Here is an 18,266-nt window from a genome sequence, read left to right as displayed (position 1 = left end):
ATTAAATAGAAATCAACTATGTTACCCTGCTCCTCATCTCCAAACCCTTTTTAAAAAAATCCCGAAAAATTGTTTCAATATTAAAAATCTTTCTTGGACATATTTTCTAATACAACCGTGCTTAATTAAATAAGCAACATTTCATGCTAGGATTAAAATCAAAGCCCCCAACAGAGAGCACATAGGCTAAATACTAGTGCTAGCAATGATAAATAAAAGATAATGAAACTCACTGGACATCAAATATGTCTACTACCCTGTGTCCCTGTGTGAATGATTGTTGTTCCGCAAGTTGAAATCCTGCAAGAATCAAGACAAGATCATGAGTTTTACATTTTTGTCAACTAGAAGCCACCAAAGGAGCACACTGGTGTTCACATTTCAAATGCACCTATTCAGATGAGGTTAGAAAAATGGGTTGTTGAGGGAATGCAAACTCCATCCCTACAGCTAACCCATTTCCACAATCCCATTGTAATCCGGCAAGCATCTCTATGGAAAATGAAGATAAGTGGAGAGAGATCTGGAATGAATGAAAGGGGTATATAAAAATAGGGAAAAAAGAGGGATAAATTGCATATTTTTTCAAAAATCTGTATAAAAAATATTGTAGAATTAAGAATGAAAACAAGTTACGTGCCTTGTATAAGTTCCCACATTTTGCATACATGTCTATAATGGCATTGTCAACAAGCACACAATGCAGAAATCCATGTTTAACTAGAGCTTCATAAAACAACATTCCTTGATCAATGTCTGCTAAATTAGTACATGCAAATAAAGCAGTGTGAAGGCTTTTGAATCTGGTTGTACGCCTGCCAATTGTATTTGTCCAGACTCCAAATAGATTCATGGCTCTGTCACTCTACCCATTCTATACATATCCTAAAATCAAAGGTATCTAGGTTACAATATTTGGGTTGGCATTTTTTGGAAAAGTTTATGGGCTTCTTCACTATGCCTATTTTTGTCATAAGCTGAGATCATAGCATTCCCAAAAATATCGTCAGGGTGAGGCATCATCTGAAAGAAACTAAATGCTTGACTAACACAATGACTCTATGCATATGCTAAAATTATTGCATTCCATGTTGTAACATTGTTTTCATGAATTTCCCAAAAGAGCTTAACAACCTCATGAACAAATCCACTTTGTACATATCCTTAAATCATTATATTCTATGAGATCGAATCTCTGTGTGGGTATTTTATGAAGAGGTCAAGAGCTTTTTGAACTTACAGGTGTTCTGTGCATAGCCTGCAATCACAGCATTCCAAGCAATGGCTCCTGGTTGTTGCATTTTGTAAAATATATACTGTGCTCTTACTAAACTCCCACATTTTGTGTGCATGTCTATAAGCCCACTCTACGCAAATAAGTCAGATTCAAATCCACATCTAATTATAAATTCATAAAAATCTGTACCCTGCTCCAAAGCAGCCAAGTTGGAAGAATGCTGAAAATCATGAAATGATTGGGCTGCAAGCCAGATTGCTACAATTCACAAAATTGAGTCACGGCCTCCTGGGAAAGACCATGCTTAGAGTAAGCAGAGACCATAGGAGTTCACGAATGTATATCTCGCTTAGGAATTTTATCAAACACGTAGTGTAAAAACTCTATTCTCCCACATTTAGCATACATATATACAAGCCCACATTGCTCAAAGGAAAATCCACATCTGATTACATGTCCATGTATTTTCATACCCTGGTTCACATCTTCCAAGATAGCACGGGCTGGGATAACACTTTCCGTGGTAAATTCCGTGGGTTGGATACCTGTTATTTGTCTTTGGCAGAATATTTCAAATGTCTCTTGTGGAAGCCCTTTTTTGGAATAAGGTCTGACCATTACAGTACATGAGCAGACATCTCCTTCGAGCATTTCATCGAACACTTGGCGTGCATTATCCAAACTCCCACAGTTTCTATACATATTGACAATAGTATTTAAAAAAAATATATTAGGTTTGAATCCCATCTGATCCATCTGATTATGGACTAATTGCCCCCTTGACAAGGATTTTTTTCAGTGCAGAGGCGCAATAGGGATGCATACGTTGAAGGGTTTAAGCAATTGTCAATGCCATGCAAAATTTGCAAAGCCTCCATCAATCTGCCATGTTTGAATAACGCATCCAAATCCATTGGAAATTCATTGGGATTGTTGTTTCCACTAATGAAATTTTGAACAACTCTTCTTCTCATGATTCCGTGTACAGAAATAGTACGCAGCCCAAATTACATTATCCCACAAACCAAGTAGAAGCAGATTGTACTGTTTTCAGAAGCTATAGAAGTTTCATTTCCTTCCCTACCATGGAGACAATTATCCATCCCTTCCCTACAATTCCTCACATAACCGAACATTGTAAAAATTTATATTTTCTAGGGCAAGCTGAGATTTCGAAAAAGAATTGCTAATGACAGTTCAACAAGATTTCTGCTCGCAATTTTGTTGAACAAGATTTGAGGTCTCCAAATAGTTAAGGGTTTTTTTTCGCAGATTTGAGATGTATAGATGAGAGGAGGAATATTTTTTATTCTAATTTTGCACTACAAATTTCATTTTTTTGGTTGGGATGCTTCAAAGCTTCTTATTCCAATTTTCAATAAAATTTGTTTTTAGGATTATTTACCTATGTTGTATAACCGTTTCTTATTCTCTTGCAATTCACTTTAAGATTATATATATATATATATATATAAGAGGGAGGAGAGTTAGTTCGCTATATTAAAATATATATTGAGAGTATATTATTGGAATAAAGAAAAGTATAATGAGAGATGGACTCAACTAAAAGATAAAAGAGATCAAAACATGGGAAGATAGAAAGATGTAGATATGTAGGAAAGAAGAGAGATAAATGTCATTTAAATCTTAAAAATATATGAGTATATTCATATAGAGTTGTGGACTAATTTATAATTAAGACAATAATTAAATGTTTACATGAATTGACACTATTATGGTAGTTATAGTATTCATTCATTTTTCTATCATATGAAAGTTGTAAAAAATAATTAAGTTGTTTTTAATTGAAATGCACAACCTCATTTTTTTTTTGTCATGTGTATTATTGTATTCCTCTCACCCCCTTATACATACAAAGATAAAAGAAAATGTGTAATAACTTTTATGTCATAATTAATTTTGAATCAAATAATATTAGTTATTTTTTCTATCAAAAATCTTATAAGTATAGCTTAATCAAAATTGTTCAATAATCATTGTGTTATTTATAAAATTAGTTATTAACTAAAATAAATATTTTTGTTTAATTTAATTAACAAACATTAGTTCTATAATTTAGTATAATACTCAACTAAAATTTAAAAAAATTAATATGTTAAATTTAATATAATTGTGGTCATGCAAATTATTTGTTAAAATTAAAATGTGGTATAACTATATAATAATTTAAAAATTGAATTTCTTGAATGAAAAGAGTAGACACTCTTAAGTGTTAACATGTGAATAGAGAGTGATTTTAGTAATGGAGTTACTATGGTTTATTTCAATGTTAGATATTTTTAACTTGCCTCAAGCTTTAGAAAACTTTATGAAATTTTTTGTATATAAATCATCCTTTCACATATTGAAATGGATTGAGAAACAATAACTATTTTTATTATATATGTTACGTTATTCATTAGCTTTCTCTTTATTCTTCTTTCTATATGTGTATTGCTCTCTGTGCCTATTCATCTCTTTCTTGATTCCCCCTCTACATTTCCTTATTCATCAAACTAACTACTTAGTTGTTAGTTTACTTGATTAAAAAATTAATCATTGATTTATTTATACTCGTGAATTGGTTGTTTAGCAACATATACATCAAATATCCTATAATTATAAAAACTATGTAAAAAAAAGAAATAATCATTCATTTAGTAATCTTTATTTGGGTGACTAACTATTTAGTCATTTATTTACTCATGTATTTAGTCATTTCAATTCATCTAACCATGTGAGTTTACTCAATGACTAGATTAGTCATTTATTTAGTTGTTTATAATTATGATTGCAAACAATTAATAGAATTTTATCCTTTTTAGTCATTTGATTAAATTTTTAATTCATATGGCTAAAACTTTTAGTCATGTAGTCATTTATTTACCCAAATTCTAATAGTGTAATAGTAATTTGTAAATCCTTTAATTGGGTGACATTCTAATGGAATGGTCTAAAGTCCTCTAATAAGGCTCACTCCTAACAGGGTGATTGAAATCCTTTAACCAAGTCACATTTAACAGTGTGTATTGTAACCTTTAATAGGGTTGGCCTTTCACAAGGCATCACTTTAGAAGAGTGATAATGAGTAGCATGTTACTCATGGTTTTTCCCAAATTGGGTTTCAACGTAAAATTCTTGTGTCAAATTGTGTAAACGTACTTATGATATTTCATATTTACATTTCTACAAAGTTATTTTGACCTAGGATAGTAACCTATTAAGTAAAGGCATTGTATGATCTAATGGATGCATGCATGTTAAGGTTTTTTGGATATGGATTTGATTAGTAGTGAAAAGTTTTATTTGTACATCTCGGCCTTGGATAATTGATTCAACCCCCTCCCAGTTATTCTAAATAATTCCAACAATTGATATCAGAGCACCAGTGCTTGAGAGGAAGTAGTTTGAAGTTACTAAGAGCTAAAGATCAAGATGTATAAAATGGAGGTACCCAAATTGAAGAACGAAAACTTTCCTTCATGACAAAGTGTGATGAAACTACACCTAGGAGGTCTTGGAGACCATGCACAATCTACTATCACCACTGAGCATGTTGATCCTACTAGAGCCCTAACTACTGATGATCTGAAAAAGAAGAAAGAACATAATCAAGCAATGCTGGAGATTGCCTCTGCCCTAAGTTACTTAGAGTTTGATGACATCAAAGATTGTGAAACTACAAAGAAGATGTGGGATGCTAGACAAATAATTTATGGAGGAGATACAAATGTTTTGAGAGCCTAACCTGAAAGTCTAAGAGGGAAGTCCAATGACATGAGAATGCAAGAAGGTGAGAACGTTGTCCAATATAGCACTAGAATAAAAGTTCTTGTGAATGCTTTTAGAGGAACTAATGGTATTATTGATGACGAGACTATAATCAGAAAAGTAATGAGAACACTACTGTCTATCTATGCTATTAGAGTTTCTACCATACAAGAACTACAATGTATATCTGGTAGTAATTTGAGCCTTGAAAGATTGATGGGTAGACTCAGTACCTTTGAACTCTCTAATTTTGATAATTTCAAATTTGAAAATGTTGAACCTACTTTCAAAGCTAAACTACCATTAAAGGAATCTAAAGAGAAAAATAAAATGGTCAAATTTGTTTCTAGTGACAGTGATATAGATGAGGAGGATGTAGAACAACTTGAAGCATTGTTGGCAAGGATATTTTATAGAGGCAAAGGGAAATTCAAAGGTAAGCTACCTATCATGTGCTTTAATTGTAATGAGGTTGGTCATATTGCTACTAGATATCTAGGGAAGAAGAACAATAGAAGTGGAGACAAATAAAAAAGTAAAAGAGATGAGGTCAACAAAGATTATAAAGACAAAGGAAAGAAGTCTTGCTACATTGCCAATGAGGAAACAAAAGATGAATCTAATGACAATGATGATGAAGTGGTTTATATTGCAATGAAGGATTTCAAAGGTAGTGAGTCTACCCATCAATCCTTCAAGGCTCAGATTACTACCAGGTATACACCTCAGTTCTTGTATGGCAGAAACTCTAATAGCATAGATAGGCAGTAGTGTTCTCAGTACTTTTCTGGTTACAATCTCATCATCAATAATACCATTAACTCCTCTAATAGTATGTGTACTTTTGTCTGTGATTTTCTTTAATAATAAAAGATTCACCAAGATTTTATAGAATTTTCATACAATTGAAAAAAAAAATCCAATAAAAGTAAAAAACTTCCTATTTTAAAGAAATAAATCACCAAAAAAAATTAACTTCTCCCCCATCAACTAGTGTTTGATTCGCCAAAATTTTATACTTTTTTCCAAAGGGGGCTTTCTTAAAGTCATCATTGCATGTTACCAAATCTTCAAATAAAGTTTTTCCACATGTGGGTTAACATCTAGGATGTCATCCCAACCTTGTTAAGCAATTATTTTGGTAAACCAAAATAATCCCTTAACCAAAATGTCATTATATTGTTGTTTCTTCTATTTTGTCTAGCACCCTATAACTGGTAGATCTACCATAACTCATGCAAAACTCAATATTATGCTTAGCGCTCTTACAAACATGTTTTACACTATTCTTACTACCTTCCCTCAAGTGAACAAGTCCTCAAGTTCTTCCATGGAAGCATGTCAAACCAACCTATCTGATTTTTCATTGTTTACCTCTAGCATACTTAGACAATTTTGTACTTCAACTTTCATATTGGGTTTTGTCATGTCAAAGTAGACTATATGTCACCATAAATGGAAAACCCTAACACTTTACATTAGCAAAATTGGAAACAACTATTTCAATTGATTATTGATGTATGATTCTGTGATTGATTATGGTTATGATGGTATTTTGTGTATATACACACACATACTTACATGCATATATACATACATACATAAGTACACACACACACATATACAAATACACATACATATATATGTATATATTTATATATATTTGTGTGTGTATATGTATATACATATACATATACATGTACATATATATACATGCATATATATGTATATGTATGTGTATATATATCTATATATATCTATGTATATATACATATATCTACATATGTACATACATATACATAAACATATACATATACATATACATATACATATACATATACATATACATATACATATACATATACATACACATATACATACACATAAATATATATAAATGTACACACACACACACACACACACACACACACACAAGCGATGCAAATATTAGATATCAACTTCACCTAGTTTTGCATGTTTCTGTGTACTCCAGTAGTGGCTAACAAGAGATAACACACTATCCAAATTATCACTGCACCTTACTTGTCATACTTGAGTATATATATGTATGTATGTATACAAACATATAAAAACATGCATGTGTGTGTATGCATATATGTATGTATGTATGTATGCAAACATACACAAACCAAAAACAAGCATATGCATGTATGTATTTTTGTGTGTGTGTGTGTGTGTGTGTGCACATGTACATATAGGTACTTTTGATGTTTATTGAGTGATTCAGGTATAAATTATTAAATCCACCCAATTTTATAAGTTTGAGCATATCCCAACAGTGGTTAACAAGAAATATCACACTATTTAAAATACCACTATACATTAGCTACAACATGTGATTTCCCCCTGTGATTACCAATGGCATATGCACTAAGACACTAAACAAAATCCTCACTGCTCATTGAAAAACCCTAAAAATGATGCTAATACATTTAGGTTATTTGAAAATTTAAATAGCCTAAACATGTGAGCCAATTGTGGTAATAGTAATAATATAAAAAATCATGATCAATTTTTTTGAAATAAATATAAGCCTATCACATTTTTATGACCATAATTTTTTAAAAAGTGATTGACATCAAAGAAATAAAAAACACTCTAAAAAACTAAAGGAAACAAGATTGTTCTTGTGGTGTTATCAACCAAGTTAAAATGTTAGAACATTGAAGAGGAAACACATAAGTTTTTACAAACTAATTGTAAGTTTTGCAACTCTTCTTCTTTTTTAGGTCAATAAGCAACATTCATGAAAATAAAATCTTCCTAACAATCCTAGGACATCCCAACATGAATGTGCATGCAGACACACACACACACACATTTGTACAAATAATGAACTTGGAAACAATTGAGCTATGTAGCTCTAGAAATTGTGACAATATTTGGTGCACAAAGTTTTTTTTTTAAAAGTACATTAAGAAAGAGTTTCCATGTGATAGAGTTGGTCACTTGGAACTCTCTATTATTGAAAAATCTTTCACAATCAAGTTTCCTCTTTTTTAAAGTTTCCTGTAACAAATTTATCAACTTAGAGAGATGTATTTTGAGGATCTTTTACGCAACATAATATTAGATATCAACACAAGCCATAAAATACTTTGGAAGCTTTCTCTTAGAAAATTTTAGAGTTAATTTACCATGATTCTCTATTATCAATCATAAAATAGGTAGTTTTTTTTAGCCAAATGATAAGATTATTGATTTGATGTCCAATTATGTCATCTCTCTCATAAAATTAACAAAAAAAAACTCCTTTAGGTTCACCCTTTCTAAATCACTGCAATCTTTTTTCTCTCTCTCACATGGTATTAGTGAGTAGGAAAGTCAATAGTTGGTGCAACAAGAGGGAAGACCTAAGAAAAATCTATGCAAACAAAAGAGGGAATAAATTAGACAATTTTTTGTTAAAAAATATCTTCTTAGCAAGTCAAAAAAAAATAAATTGAAATTTGATGTAGTCGCTGATTGGAGAGACCTCAAGGATATTAGCCCAACTGTAAAAAAAGAGAAATTTAATATAAAAAACAAAATTCAAAGAAAATCAAGCATGATCAACATTCATTAATAGATAAATAGATGTATATAGGTTTAGTAATTGACTTTCTCAGATGTTAAACACATACAGGTCTTATTGTTTACAATCAAATAAAGATAAATAATCTACTACTACTGTTGTTGTTGCTGCTCCTCCCTACTCCTCCTACTACTATTGTTGTTGCTACTGCTACTGCTACTGCTATTGCTACTCCTACTCCTACTACTATTGATACTACTACTACTACTAATGCTACTCCTAATACTACTACTCCTGCTATTGCTACTGCTACTCTTACTCCTACTATTGTTGCTATTGCTACTACTGTTGCTGCTACTTTTGCTACTGCTATTGCTACTCCTACTCCTACTACTACTGCTACTGCTACTACTGCTACTGCTGCTACTTCCTACCACTATTTCTACTACTACTGCTCCTACTACTACTACTACTACTACTACTACTGCTGCTGCTGCTGCTGCTGCTACACATACTCCTACTACTACTGCTACTATTACTGATACTGCTACTACTACTACTACTGCTATTGCTACTATTACTACTACTACTACTGCTACTTCCTACTACTACTCCTACTACTACTACTACTACTACTTCCTACTACTACTCCTACTACTACTACTCCTCCTCCTCCTTCTCCTACTATTTTTGTTGTTGCTATTGCTACAGCTACTACTACTCCTACTCCTACTACTACTAATACTACTACTACTACTACTACTGCTACTCCTACTACTACTCCTGTTATTGCTACTGCTACTGCTACTCCTACTTCTACTACTACTACTGATTGTGTTAGTAAAAATGTGTCTATATTACACTTATATAAATCATTACATCTAGGAGGATGATTAATCTAAAATAGAATACTAGTTCCTAGAAATTGAGTTTTAGCCATGTTGGGACTCAAAATTGAAGCCCCGATTTTGAGTACCGTTGAGAAAATCAAGCCCTATAAATGCTTTTTGATGCCTATATACCTGGTTGTACTTGAGAAGCTTATGAGGTGTTTAATGCTTCTAGCACCTTCCATTCAATATGCCTATGTGTTTCATGAAGTTAATCTGCCATTCTGAGCCATTTTGTGAAATCTCATTTTGAGTACTTGTCAATTCTGCATTTTCACCCAAGTGTCAAACAACGAAAGGAGGCCATGTTTGTGATTGAATATCTTGCACCCAGTAATGTCCCATGACTTACCGCTTTGAGAGTTTTTAGTGTCCATCTTGAGAACCTATGTTTTAGATTTTGAGTCATTTTGAGTTTGTTTGTCTAGGTTTTGAATACCTCAAAGTTGGTCATTTACCGATGTCATGTTGATGCAATTTACTTTGAATTTTGGGGAGCCCTTTTTGGCATGTTATAAATTTGACCTAGTTGACCAAAATGCTAAAATTTCTTTTTTGTTGCATTTTAGAGGTCAAAGACTTGTTATATTTCAAGTTTGAGCTCATGACGAATCCGTTTGATCAATTTTCAAATGCGATTCCAAATGTAATTTCTATCTTTTCCTTGGTGTTAAGAAGGGCAGATTGGTCAGTATCCTTGTTCATGATGTTATATCTTAAAATCCATGATAGGTGAGATCGAATGGATTGTACCACTATGTTGTACTCTAAAAATGCTTTAAGTGTGCCAATTTTCACATCTTGACGAATCCATTTGCACACTTTTCTAGGTCAATTCCATTTGCAAAAAACACTTTTCTACCATTGTTTCAATCTGAAAATTCTGAGTAGCCTACTTTGACTGCTCACCATTTGCACCCAATTATTTATCATGAGCCCAAATCATAGATTCATATTGTCCTCATGACAGTGAACCAATGCCCTAGTTCGTGTTTCCCCAAGTTCTCGTTTGCCTAGTTTTCAAAGCCAAATCCAAACACAAGAACTTGTTTTCTTGTAGGTAGTTCTAAAAGGGAAACTTTGACGGTCAATATCTTTTGACCCCAAATTCATCATGAGACAAAATTTGACAGGGTGCAAGTATGTGGAACAAAGAATCAGTGTGCTAGATTTCAGAGCCTGGTCAGGTGTTCTTGTCAGTTTTCAAATTCAGTCAAAGGACCTTCTGGCATGAATTTGACAGTTTGCAGATCAATGATAAAATGAGCTTTTAATGATCAATTAATGCTCAAAATTAATTCCAATCAGAGATAGATGTTCTATGGATCAGTTTGGTAGTTCAGGTGTTCAAAAATGAATTTTTTTTTAGCTGGACCCCCTTTGGGGCCTGACTAAATTCATCAGATTCATGACATTTGTGAGGATTAAAGATTTTTTAATGACTATGATCATTAAATGATTGAGATAGGAAATTGACCAGAAGTGTCTATAGGTTCATTGAACTTGCACAAGGATCAAACACCTCCATAGTTGATTGAAGTCTTGAGCCATCATAATCAGCAACATCTAGTCTTACAAAACTTGAAGAATTGATCCTTAGTGAATGCTTAATGCTTGAGGAGCCAAATCTTGGCCATCTGAATTGCCTAAACAATATAAGGATCAAAAGTTGTAATATTGGTGTGCTAGGAATATTCAATTTTAAGATGCTACAAGAATTGAATATTAATAGATGTCCAAATCTTCATGTATTATGTCTTGCACATTTGAGTTGCCTAAAAAAAATAGTTAACAAATGTGATCTTTGAAAAGTGTGACAAGTTTATCTCATCTTCTAGAGCTTCTAGAAGTTAGCATTTCTTAGTGTGAAATGCTAAAGCTTGATTTGTGTCTAGAGGGGTTGAATAGTCTTAAGAGGATAAAAGTTGATAGGTTGGTCAAGGTAATTTTGTTTTGAGTTGATTGGTTGTAAAAATTTGGAAATAGTATCAGGAATATCATTCAAAATGATTCGAGTGGTGAACATTTGTGTTTGTCTAGAGCTTAAAATTTTTCCTGTTATTTGTGGCCAAAGGTGTCTAGAGCTAATTCCTTAGCTTGGAGACAAATAGGACCCCATTGTCTTAGCTTCTACCACTTGCTCTTCTGGAATCTGTTTACAAGATGACTCCATTTTGAAGAAAGTTGTACTTGGCTCACATACGGTGGGCAGTGGGTTAATTTAAAATTTGGGAAATTGTAGAGTAGATTCAACCCAATGATATTGAGTTGAGGGTGTGCAATCTCTGCGCCCAAATTAGTGTTGGTGGTGTTTGGAATAAAACACATGGAAGATAGTAGCTATGGCAAAGAATAAGGCATGTGTGAAGGAGCATTCAATGCCATACCAGGGGATCTGCCTTAGAAAACACCAAGTAGAGCTCCAAGCATAAAAGACATCCCCATAACAATCAAAGGAAGCCACATGCTTAGGAGAAAACTCGCTCATAAAGCTGAAACCCACACATAGGCAAAGGAATTGGGTAGTAAAAGGTAATGCACATCCAACATTTGAGGAAGAAAAGAAAGGACCCCCGTGCCAAAGGAGAATAGAGCCCCTCGATTTTGAAGTTGCAAATGTAAAAAAAAGAAAACTATCTTTCAATAAGGGAGCCCACGATTTTAAACAAAGAAGAGGTGCCATTAAATTTTAAAAAATAAAACAAGCAACCTAATGAAAAAAGGAACCCTAATGCCAGGGTAGATCATGCAAGGAGGAAAGGCTGTGGCAGTAAAATAGAGCATGCACATGACATATAAAGAAGAACATGCAATAAGAAGCCATGAATAAATTGAAAAATTACACATCACATATTATGTTTTCATTTTCCTCAAGAGAGATTTCATCATAATTGATTGGTCCCTAAAAATTGAGAATAATATCCTAATAATAGCCTAGTGTCAAGGAATTAGTTTGAAAATGAATAATTCCTAAGAAGTGAAGTACCAATGGACCTGCTGCTATGCCAACAAAAAGAGCCACACAGTTTAGTATCAGGACAAGCCATTGCCTTGGGCTTTTCTTGTTTGATTCCATGTAACAACTCTCTTTCTAGATCTGATTTGCCTTGGCAATCAAGAGAGAAGAAGTTAAGATGGCAAGATATGAAACCCCCCAGCATTAAAAAGTCATCTAGGCTAGTAAGAACAGTGAATGGAAGAGGAAAGCATAGGGGAAATGATTCAGACCTTACGTCCCACATTGATAAAACAAGGAGTTTTTTTAAATGTTTAAATACTATTGCACTCAATTACATAGTGTCAACAACACAAAGGTTTTTGGAAGCCCTGTGATGTGTGGTGGATTTCATGGGTCCCAGTCAGACAAAACATAGGTAAAATTTTGAAAGAATATGCATGTAGAAAACTGGTGATGTCAGCATGGAATCTTGCCAAGAAAATTGAAAAATCTGGCAAGGCTCTATGTCACCACTAGAAAATGGCAAGGTTTTCTGGTAGTGACATAGCGGCCTATCGAAAAGCCTCAAAATTTGGCAGGGATTGTTGTGGGTTGCACCTAGTTGTAGATAACGAGTCATGTAGTGACAAGAGGCAGTATGTGTAGTCACTGATGACATGGTGATGATGTGGAGTTATGGACCAACCACAAGGTGCCACATTGCATAAATTTCAATGTGGCGAGCAGATATCTTAGATGCACTAGATCGTGCCACATGACAGATCTGACGAATGTCACTATGTTGTGAAGATGAAGTTGCTCAATAGATAACATAGCAACATACACACACAATAGAAAGTTGACATGTGGAAATGACATGGCGGTGAGAAGACCAATGTAGATGTGACACGTGATGCAAGCAAAGCATAGCCCAGTCTAGTAAACATGCGACATGTGGCACATTGTTAGCAGGTGATGTGGTAGATTGTGGTCTAATTAGAAGGTGACATGTGTCACCTAGGTGGCCAGTGGGTCCAAATTTTAAGGTGACATGGCAAGTTCTCAACTAATCAGAGGCTACCACACGATAGTTTGATGGCATCTAGTCAATTGAGGGTAAAAAGGGAAAAATAAATCTTTTGAAATAAATGATTTTTCCAGATCTCTCATACACATTTTTAAAAGAGGAAAGTTTTAAATTCAATTTTTTTTATCCTATAGTTTTAACTATAGGAAAGTCATTAATTTTTCAAATTTTTTGAAATTTTTAATGAGAATGTCTAATTGAGAACCTAAATTTCAAATGGCCATAACTAGGGCTATTTTTATCCAAAATAGGGACTTCAATATACCATTGGAACTGGTAGAAGATGAGCTTTCTGATTATGTGGTTGGTTTTTGCAGAAGTGTTCCTTGGTACACGCTACAAGGGGTTTTGTCTTTAGGGCTGATTTGTGTGTTCTAAGGGGTGTTTTGATTATCTAGTTGCAAAATTTAGTGACAAAACATTTAAAACATTATTCAAAAGGTCTTATATGTAGTATGTTTCGATTCTATGATGTTTTGGCTTCAATTTGACAAAATTGACATATCCAAAATTAGTTATGAGAATTTTTTCTTTTGCTGAGGTTTTTACTCCTGGAAAGGAAAAACAAAATGGGATATGATTTGCAGTTGAGGAGAGAAGTTAGAGAGATACTTTTTAGCTTCTTGAGGGAGAATTTTGAAGGGACACATGTTAATTGAAAATTCAATCTGGGAATTTCCCTCTTCATATATATATTTGCTTTTCCTCTATAAAAGGTTGTTGGTTGGTTTTAAATTTCCAGCCCCAGGAGCTCTGCTCAAGCTGTGAAAGCCACACAGTTAGCATTCTCTCTTGTATTGAACAACAATTCAAGTTTTATACAGATAGTCCTTGTATATGAGCAATGTTAGTATGCTAATAGAAACCAAATTTAAATAAAGCTTCTACAAACTAAACAAAAATTATAAACTTCAAGATAGACTAAGATGAGCTCTCAATTGAGAATATGAGCCATTAATGGGCTCTCTCAATAAGAAGCTCTCTTGTTGAGTGGCTTTGTCTAAATAGATAGGATGTATGCTCAAGCTTATGCTTCAAAAAGGGCTTCAAATGGAGTTGGAATTTGGGTGTGAGTGTATGGTTTTGATGTAAAATGGCTTCTTAAAATGGCATTATGACTTTACTTCATGGATTGTGTTATTTTGCAAAGGGGAAGGATCCAATTTATAGGCAAGAGGCTTGAGGGATTGAGGGCTAAGATGCAAGGATGGGAAAAAGCTCATGAAGGGCTCAGATTGCATGAGAGGAGAGCACATGGATTGTGCTTCCTTACAGCCAATCAAGGAGTGACACATGTCACATGGTGAGAGGATGGAGGAAAGGGGAAGGATGAGTCAACAAAGGAGGCTCAAGGGATAAAATCTTCATAAAGACCCTCATAATGACTTGTAAGATCAATAAAAGGGCTTGGAAGAGTCATTTATGGCCTAGTGGGCTTCATAAAGTTTTATGGTTGAGATATTTTGAGGGAGATGAGAGCAATTTCGACTTGGGCTTGATTAGGAGGGTTTTAAGCTTGCTTAGGCTTGTGCAAATGATTAGAAGATGGATTAGGATGGTTTAGGATTAGCTTAGGGATAGGTAAGTGGATGGCATTTAATGAGGGTGGGTGAAGGAGGAGATATTTGTTAACTTTGGCTTGGGTTAGTAGGTCTTAACCCATTTTTAGGAAATGTGACAAGGTTAGGAGGGGATTAGGATTAGGTTTAAAGACATCTTCTAGAAGAGTCTAGACTTTGGATGAGGATAAAGACTTTCTAGAATAGTCTAGAATTTCCTAGGATGAGGATGAAGACTTTCTAGAAGAGTCTAGAACTTCTTAGGATGAGGATAAATTAAATATTTAGGAAATAAATAAAGTTTTATTTATTTCAAGGGTTTGGGTTGAGGAGATATTTATTAAAACTTTTTTAATAAACATGAGGATTAATATTTAATCTTAATTAAATATTTTGAGTTGGGATTAGGGGTAGGAAATGATGAGATTAGCCTTTAATCAAAATTAAAGAAGGATTAGAAGATTTTGGAAGAGTTTAGTGGTCTTAAGGAAATTGGCTAAGTTTTGGGCAAAATTTTTTATTTTTTTTATTTTGTGTTTTTTGGTCAATTTATTAATTAAATAATTAATAAATAAGGAAATAATGTTTAAATAAGATTTAAACATTTTTGGGAGGGATTCCTTAATTAAATATTTTTAATTAAGATAAAGGGATTTAATGGCATAAAAATAAATAAATAAATTAAATAATTAATTAATTAATAAATGATGATGTCATCAGGACTTTTTCAGAAAATAAAAATACTTTATTTTCTAAAGGTTTTTAGGTGTCTACATTTTGCCCCTCTTTGATGTGATGCCGCAAGTGGCATGGCATCAAAGATAAGAAAATAAGATGCCGAAGGCTAGAGAAGAAGAGGAGAGAATGGGTTGTGAGATGCCCCCTCAAGAAGGCAGCGGGGAGAGAAAGCGAGGCTCGATGGCTTCTTGAAATGTACAAGAATCTCAGATGAGCAAGGAAACTTAGATTGGCAAAGAGAAGGGGTTGAATTAGCTCAAACTGTCACTATGGGAGAATGATAAAGGAGAATCAAATGCACAAGAGGAAGCAAGCTTAAGACTTTAGGGAAGGTGGAGGATGAAGGAGCAGAGTGCTATAAAAAGGAATCCAGGATAGGGAGATGGATGAGGGGATTATAAAGCTGATGCAACAGGATTTCAAAGAGTCAGATTGGCAAAAGATGGGTTTTGGAGATCCCTAGGACTAGGATTGTGGATCTCGAAAGATGAGGCTTGGTGGATTGATTTGGATTGGTGGATCCCTAAGACTAGGATTGTGGATCACTAAAGCTAAAGGTGAGGAGTGATTCAAAGAGATAATGATGCATAAGCTAGGGTAGGAGAGACGGATGCTGGATATGGATGGGGGACAATGGAGATGAAGGAAAACCATTGAAGCTTTTTGAGCGGGGGGATACTTCAAAGAGAAGTACCACCATGTAGTTGAGCACTAGATTTGCTATAGGACTGTTGGTTAATTGCCAAGGTTACTAAGAACATCAAGGCCTTTTCACCAACTGTCCAGAGGACTGAAAAACTAAATCAAAACAAACATGCAAGGATTGCGCCAGCATCACACATGATTCCTAAAGGAAGTAGCATGGAACCGACACTGGGTAACCCACAAGCAGAAAAGAAAAACAAACAAAAGACATGATCAAGACCTTACACTCTGATTGCCCCATTCGCAGTATACCATGATGTGGAAGATCGTGGCAACGTTGAGGAGGGAACAAGGAGATTGCTTGGAAAAGATATTTTAAGACCCAATAGGGAAGAGTCCAAATCAAAAGAAAGCAAAAATCCAAAAGAGAACTATTTGCCAACAAGATGGGTAGGACGAGGTACTAACGGACCAAGATCAGACATGAGGAAAGCTATATCCTGCAAGGACCTATCGGAGAGCACCGAAGCTGGTGGATTTGGATGAGTGATGTGTTTGACAAGCTGAACTAAGAAAGATAACACTTTGGTGACAAGAAATCTAGCTAAAGGATGCATTGGAATAGCTAACCAAGATGTGCGATGGGTGTAAGATGTTGATCAAGGACGAACTGACACGAACGCTGGATAGATACAATGGTACTAAGCTAAAGAGGATGTACAAGCTGATGGACCAAGATATGTTACAAATGTACAAGTTTGTTCATGTTTTGGTTTTTGTGAGATGGAAGTGTTTGTGAAGGATGGGATGTCTATAATAGGTGATAGGTGGATAGGTAGATGGTTTGCAAAAAGCTTAAGTGAAAATGGGGTTTTCTGTGTGCATGTGATAGTATACAAGCTAGGATACAAGATTATTTACAGGTTGGAATATGGTACAAACTTTGGACAAGATTTTGATATACAAGGCATGGTACAAGATTTATAAGGTATAATACAAGCTTTGGTACAAGATTTTACAAGTTGAGGTACAAGATTTTACAAGTTGTACAGGAGGTATTTACAAGCTCCATTAGATTTTGGATATTTGGTTGGAACACCAAGGGAACAAGCAGGTATTTTATGGGATGGTGGGTGAATGGATGAGGGATAGGATAGTGATAGATAATGGATTAGTCTTAGTACAAAAGGTGCCTGAATTACCAGGTTTTCACCAAGGTACCTATCCAAGGCGCTTGAATTGCCAAGTTTTCACCATTGGACGCTTATTTCTCTTTACTATTTTTTTTTTGTATTTTTCAAAAGATAGGTATACCAAGGATCTTCAAGCATAGAAATTCTTGAGATGAATGATGTTAGTAGGATCATTCAAGAGTTATCCTTCTAGTGTAGATAGCTGATAGGCTTCGGAGCCAAAGGAAGCAGTGACAACATAAGGACCAAGCAATGTAGGTTCAAACTTGCCTTTCTTTTCTCAATCTTCTTGGACTTTCATGTTTTATTTAAGGACCATGTCACCTGGCTGAAAGTGTCATGGAAGCACCTTCTTTTTGAAATTCTTTTTGAGACGAGTTTGATAGACTGTGAGATGATCATAGGCTTGTTGTCACTTCTCGTCTAAGAGATCTAGCTGGGTGAGCCGAGCTACTCTATATTCTTCATTTGATATTTTCCCTTGCAAAGATATGTGCAAGGAGGGAAGTTCAACCTCTATAGGTAGTACCGCTTCGGCACCATAGACTAGGGAGTATGGAGTTGTGCCTATGGATGTACGAAAGGAAGTTTGATAGGCCCATAGGGCTGGATTTATTTGTAGGTGCCAATCACGGCCAGAATCATTGAAAACTTTCTTTAGGATTTTGAGGAG

The 18,266-nt window shown here is 34.4% G+C and overlaps 1 pseudogene; it reads right to left on the bottom strand.

The window, feature by feature from the left end:
• Positions 1 to 239: 239 nt before the first annotated feature.
• Positions 240 to 2,211, bottom strand: LOC149531431 (pentatricopeptide repeat-containing protein At4g37170-like; annotated as a pseudogene).
• Between the last annotated feature and the right edge of the window lie 16,055 nt (positions 2,212 to 18,266).

The sequence above is a fragment of the Cupressus sempervirens genome, chromosome 11 (genome assembly GCF_028749045.1).
Source record: "Cupressus sempervirens isolate cs-2001-9-10 chromosome 11, ASM2874904v1, whole genome shotgun sequence".
NCBI lineage: Eukaryota > Viridiplantae > Streptophyta > Pinopsida > Cupressales > Cupressaceae > Cupressus > Cupressus sempervirens.
The sequence above is the reverse complement of the archived record's forward strand: the minus strand, read 5'-3'. Positions and strand labels throughout refer to the sequence as shown.